Raw genomic sequence first — 6,589 nt, 5'->3', positions numbered from 1 at the left:
ATGCCGAACTTTTGCACGGCCCCCAACTGCAAGCGGAAGAGCTCGCGGTTGGACCTGGCCTTTTTCAGGTTGCCGCGGGATCCAGCCAGGTGCCAGAAGTGCGTGGAGAATTGTAGGAGAGCCGACTCAGAAGATAAAACACCCGATCAACTAAACAAACATTATCGATTGTGTGCCAAACGCTTTGAGACTTCTGTGATCTGTAGAACTAGTCCTTATAGGACAGTTCTTTGAGATAATGCAATACCAACAATATTTGATCTTATCAGCCATTTGAATAATCCACACAGTAGACACAGAAAATGAATAAAAGAATTGAGTGAAGATGAAATGAGGACACTGAAACAGGAAAATATTGATGAAACTTCCGAACAGGACCCAAAACATAAGGAAATACACAACAGCAATGCTCAGAACCCCAGTGCTGAAGAAGGGGGTGAAGAGCAGGATGAAGACATTTTACCTTTAACCCTTGAAGAGAAGGAAAACAAAGAATACTTAAAATCTTGATTTGAAATTTTGATTCTTATGGGACAACAGACCATACCTCTGGATGGACATGAAGCTGATGAAGTCCCAGAAGGTCTCTTTACTCCTGATAACTTTCAAGCCCTGCTGGAGTGCCGGATCCATTCTGGTGAAGAGGTTCTGAGAACGTGCTTTGAGACAACGGCAGTGAACACATTGTTCTGTTCGAAAACACAGCAGAAAAAGATGCTAGCGATCTGTGAGAGCTGCATTCGAGAAGAAACCCTCAGGGAAGTGAGAGACTCCCACTTCTTTTCCATCATCACAGATGATGTGGTGGACATAGCAGGGGAAGAGCACCTGCCTGTGTTGGTGAGGTTTGTTGACGAAGCTCACAGCCTGAGAGAGGAATCTGTGGGCTTCCTGCCTTATGAAGCTGATGCAGAAATTTTGGCTGTGAAACCTCACACTACAGTAACTGAGAAGTGAGGATTAAACATGGAGTACTGTCGTGGTCAGGCTTACAATTGTGTCCAGTGGATTTTCTTCCAAAATGAAAGTTGTTGCTTCTAGACTTTTAGAGAAATATCCCCAAGCTATCTACACACTCTGCTCTTCCTGTGCCTTAAATATGTGTTTGGCAAAATCAGTGCCTGTTACGGGAGTATGTGTCCCATTAGGAACAGTTGAGGAAGTTTGTTCTTTTTTCCATTGATCAGCACAACTGCTTTTAGAGCTTGACAATGTAATTTCTGTCCTCTTTCAGAACAATGAAGAAAGGGGCAAAGAACTGAAGGAAATTCACCATTCTCAGTGGCCAGCCAGGCATGATGCTTTTGAAATCTTAGTGGACCTCCTACAAGCACTTGTTTTATGTTTACATGGTATAATAGTGACACAAATGTTAGATGGAATAACTGCATGGCTGGCTGAGCATTTGTACTCTGTAGTGTGGTGTGGTAACAGATTTTGATTTCATCTTACCATTGTTCTTTAAAATGTCCTATCTTTTACAAGAGCCTTTGGGAAAAATCCTCAGGGGCAGACCTGTAGGTCATCAGACCTCTGGTGTCTTCTTTGCAGCCAGTAATTTTACGGCAGTGCTGCATTCACAAAATGAAGTGACGGAAAATATTGAAGTTTATCATGAATTTTGGTTTGAGAAAGCCACAAATTTGGCAACCAAACTTGATATTCAGATGAAACTCCCAGGGAAATTTCGCAGAGCTCAGCATAGTAACCTGGAATCTCAGCTAAGCTCTGAGAGTTACTATAAAGAAACTCTAAGTGTTCCAACAGTGGAACACATTATTCAGGACCTGAAAGATACATTCTCAGAACAGCACCTCAGAGCTCTTAAATGCTTATCTCTGGTACACTCTGTCATGGGACAGCTCAAATTCAATACATCAGAGGAGCATCATGCTGACATGTACAGAAGTGATTTACCTAATCCTGACACACTCTCTGCTGAGCTGTATTGTTGGAGAATCAAGTGGAAACACAGAGGGAAAGATGTAGAACTTCCACCCACTATTTATGAAGCCCTTCATCTGCCAGATGTCAAGTTTTTTCCTAATGTTTATGCATTATTGAAGGTTCTATGTATTCTTCCTGTGATGAAGGTTGAAAATGAACGCTATGAAAACGGGAAAAAGCATCTCAAAGCATACCTGAGGAACACTTTGACAGACCAAAGGTCAAGTAACTTGGCTTTACTTAACATAAATTTTGATATAAAACATGATTTGGATTTAATGGTGGATAAGTGTACAAGTACAAGTAAGTACACAAGCGTACAAGTAAGTCAGAGCTTCCTACAGATAATTCAGAAACCAATGAAAATACCTAAGAGACTTTTTTTTTTAACATCTTTATTGGAGTATAATTGCTTTACAATGGCGTGTTAGTTTCTGCTTTAAAACAAAGTGAATCAGCTATACATATACATATACCCCCATATCTTCTCCCTCTTGTGCCTCCCTCCCACCCTCCCTATCCCACCCCTCTAGGTGGTCACAAAGCCCCGAGCTGATCTCCTTGTGCTATGTGTCTGCTTCCCACTAGCTATCTATTTTACATTTGGTAGTGTATCTATGTCCATGAAAATACCTAAGAGACTTTTCAAATAGGCTTTCTCTTATATTTGATATTTGAAAAAAATCTGTAAGAAATTTGAAAATATCTTACAGAAAAGTTGTAAGATGTACGTAGGCCACTTAATCACTGAATATCTTGACCTGTAGGCCCCCCATTGAGTACATTAGTCATTGATAATCTGCCTGTTTAAATGGCCCGTTTGAACTCCCATGCTTTGGAGACCTAACTGTTCTTCCAGAAGATAGCATTGAAAGTACCACGTTACACTCTGTGTGATCTCTGCTAATGGCACTTTGTGGCCCGTTTCAACTCCCATACTTTGGAGACCTAACTGTTCTTCCAGAAGATAGCATTGAGTGTACCATGTTACACTCTGTGATCTCTGCTAACGGCACTTTGGAATTGTATTAGTTAAGTCATTTTAGACATAACATTTATCACTGTGGATCCAGTTGTCAGGTATTGAGTTATCAGTTCTTTGAAGAAATAAATTGTGAGGAGGTATGGGAGGAAGGAATACATTTTATAAATATTACAATGAAGCTCATGACTGACCTTTGAATATTAGGAGTTTTAAGTATGCTGTTAAAAATCTGTAAGGGACAGTTAAGAAAATTATCAGACTGTAATAGAAACATGTGAGCTTGCCAAACAAGGATTTCAGTGTAGATTCTGTCTTTATCAAATGAAGTTAAAGGAACAAGTTATAGTTAAAGTTTGAATGGAAGAGCCTTCCCTTGTTGTTCCACATCTGTTTGTTGCTGTTTGCATTCCTTTATTGAGCCTACATCTTCATAAGCTTTTTGGCAGGTATATGCTGGACACTTCTGTTTCATGGTCAAGACAGGATCAGAGGTCATGGATACTGACAACTGATTTGTCTGTTTTCTTCTGTCTTTTTCCATGACTGTATCTACTGCCTCATCTTGATTTACAAGCAAAACCTAGAAAAACTACAAAAATAAGTGTTTTGTGGTTTATCTAGGAATAATACAGAAAATAGTGCTATTATTTTTGGTGAAGAAAATCAATTTTGTATAGTTTATTTCAACCTAAATGTGTATTTTGTTTAAAAAATAAAAAAATAAAAGCATATATACATACACGCACTCACCACACACACACACACACACACACACACACACACTTGCACACATTTTAAATAGATAACCAGTTAGTTATCTATTTAACAATGCAAATCAGAAAGATCACATGACATTTCTCATCTTGCTTTGCTTTATGACTGGCAGGTTACCTGTAACATAGTCTCTAATTGGGAATAATTTTTAAGATATATAACATGAAACTAGTTGTTTCTGAATAAAGCAGTCAAACAGGATTTTGTCAGATAGCGTCTGTAGTAGGAAAAATAATACCAACAATACAGATATCACTGCTTAAGAAAAGAAGACAAATGTTTAAATAAATATGTCATCTTGTCTATATAGCTATATTACATAAGTTGTCCAGTATATTTTAGTCCTGTTTAATGTTAACAAGTTAATCACTGTATAAATAATTACCAAGAATGAAATACTCAGGAAGTTGAAAAGTCTAATGCATGGCCTTCCACATCAGGGGAAATTTTTATTACAGACATAAATCTAACTTAAAATTTAAAATTTTAGTCTTTTATTAAGAAAAATCTCTTTTTATGATCAATAAGACAATTTTCTTCCCTCTTAGTGAAGCTTTACAAATCTCTCAGCTGAACTATTTTAAAGCTCTTCTGGTATGCTCTTTTGTATTTGAAATATCTGTTGCTTGAAATTAAATTCAGTTCTAAAATAGCAACTATATCATCTCCTAACTACTTCCCATTAGTAAGAGCAAACTCCAGAGATTAGTAAGGCAGCTTTCATGTGCCTGAAAAAGAACCCTATGGATGTTTTAAACAAAAGACTTGGCTGCTCATTAAGGATCAGTGCATGTATATTTGTAAATATTAATGCCAGAAAAAAATGAAATCTGGAAAAAAGAAATCCTTCCACTGTCTAGGCTAAATCTAAGCAGTGTTCAGATTTTGCCTTTCAACTTTATTTCTTGCAGGGCTGTATAAACAATTAGCTCATTAACATTGGCTTAACTCTCCCCAAAGGACAAGTGGATTCTGGAGAAAGTAGATAGTATAAATGAGCTCTCTTCAGTGCTGAGGTTTTTAGGCACTGGTTCTTCAAAAAAAAAGAGGTGAAGTCTTATGCATGAGATAAACTCCCTCATCTGTTGTCATGATTGACAGGTCCATTTGGTTGGTTGTATGGGGGAAGGGAACAGGAATGGGGCCTCACTCAGGGCAGAGTCCTCAGGTTTGGAGCTGTTGTGTATAATTGCCCACAAGTGTCTTCTATTGCCACAAATTCTCCTCAGACCAGTTACTTTCGGGTTTTAACAAGGGCAACAAGTGCTCTTCCCCAAGCCTCAACAGAGTTAGTTTTTAAGTACGGTTCTATTCCCTTGGTAAAGCCCCTTTTGAGATGCTAAATTTAGCACTGCCAATCAGAAGAACAGGTGGTCTGCGCCCCTACCAAATAGGTCCCGCTCCCATCATGCTTTCCTGGGAGAGCCAATCAGCCGGCGCCCTGCCCTGAGATGTTGGGCTGTCAGCAGATCTGGCAAATATAAGGGCTGGGCCCGACCCTGACCCGTGAGCAGTCGTGCATTCCCAGCCTCGCCTCGGGTGTAGGGATTGCATAGAAAAGCAAAACTACACAGTCTTGACTGTGTAGTTTTGTTTTTAAGTTTAGAGGCTCACCAATTCATGTTGGAGATGGTCGAAAAAACCAACTCTAGATAGGACGTCGTTTCAGAAGCAACCTTGGGCTTAGCCCCACCCTTTTTGGGCACTCCTGAGAAATCAGGTGAGCAGCATCTTTTCTCTCTTATTAGTAGAGTCCCTTCCTTATTGATTTCTAGTGCCCCATTTTCTTTGTATGCTAAATGCCTGTATAGAGGTGTTTGTCTAACTACGTGGTGCTGGTTCTGGTCTCCTATTTGAATCTGCTTGTTAAATTCTGTTTTGAAATACGTGAAGGCTTTTCCGTTCAAAAGTTCGATGCTTTAGCATATCAGCACAGTCAGTGATTCAAATTGTTTAAATGCACCTAATATTCTAAAAGTATTAAAAGTTGAGGTGTGAAATGGTGATAGAAATGCTTGCTTCTTTTATAGACTTTTTTTGGTTTGTTGAGAATGTTCAAGGTTATATTACTCAGTGATAAAGTGAGACACACCAAGAATAGCTCTGATAAAATGCATGTGGTATCAGCTACACCCTGATGACTTTTTAAGGGAATCAACTGCTGAGGTATCAGTTGCAGGACAGTGACAGAACACTTGCCTGCTGTCAGTCAATGCTGGAGAGTTTATTTTGGGAGCATGACATTTTAGATGCATACCTTCCGCCATAATTAGACAAAGGCCTCTCAAGAGCAAATGCTAAAGCAACAAAATTTACCTGAACAATAGGAGTAGAAGACCTGTTTAGGCCAGTTAACTGCAATATATTTAGAAATTTGGGAAAAAACGAAAAACTATATAATTGTTTTCTAAAATACTCAGAATTTCATTATGTATTTTAAATCAACTCATAATCAAATTATATGATATAATTGTTGATGCTAAGAAGGGTAAGAAATAATGTTTTAGAGACTTCTTATTTCAAATTATACCTTGATTTCCCATCTTCCTGGAATTAGATTACTAATTGTAAATGCCTATAAATATATAGGTATATAGAACATAAATGATGTAAAAGAATATAGCTATTTTAGAAGATGCACTCGCTTAGAAACAGGAAAAGTTTGACACAAAAAGTTATTTTTGTGTCCTAAAGATAATATGCTACACTAAGAGGTTCTTGGCAACAGTTTCCTTTGGATATTATCTGAATTTTTCAAATATAAATGTTGTCTCAGAGAATTCTAGTTTCATTTTCTTTCCTTTTAACTAAGTAAAAAGTTACAATAAGGTACAGAATTAGATGATTGCTCCACAAACTTTTAATAAATAGAGAATTTTATGA

At 38.0% G+C, this 6,589-nt stretch overlaps 1 pseudogene; it reads left to right on the top strand.

The window, feature by feature from the left end:
- LOC102982189 (52 kDa repressor of the inhibitor of the protein kinase-like) lies at window positions 1-2,320 on the top strand (annotated as a pseudogene).
- Window positions 2,321-6,589: the final 4,269 nt, after the last annotated feature.

Source organism: Physeter macrocephalus, chromosome 2 (genome assembly GCF_002837175.3).
Source record: "Physeter macrocephalus isolate SW-GA chromosome 2, ASM283717v5, whole genome shotgun sequence".
NCBI lineage: Eukaryota > Metazoa > Chordata > Mammalia > Artiodactyla > Physeteridae > Physeter > Physeter macrocephalus.
This window is presented reverse-complemented; position numbering and strand designations above follow the sequence as displayed.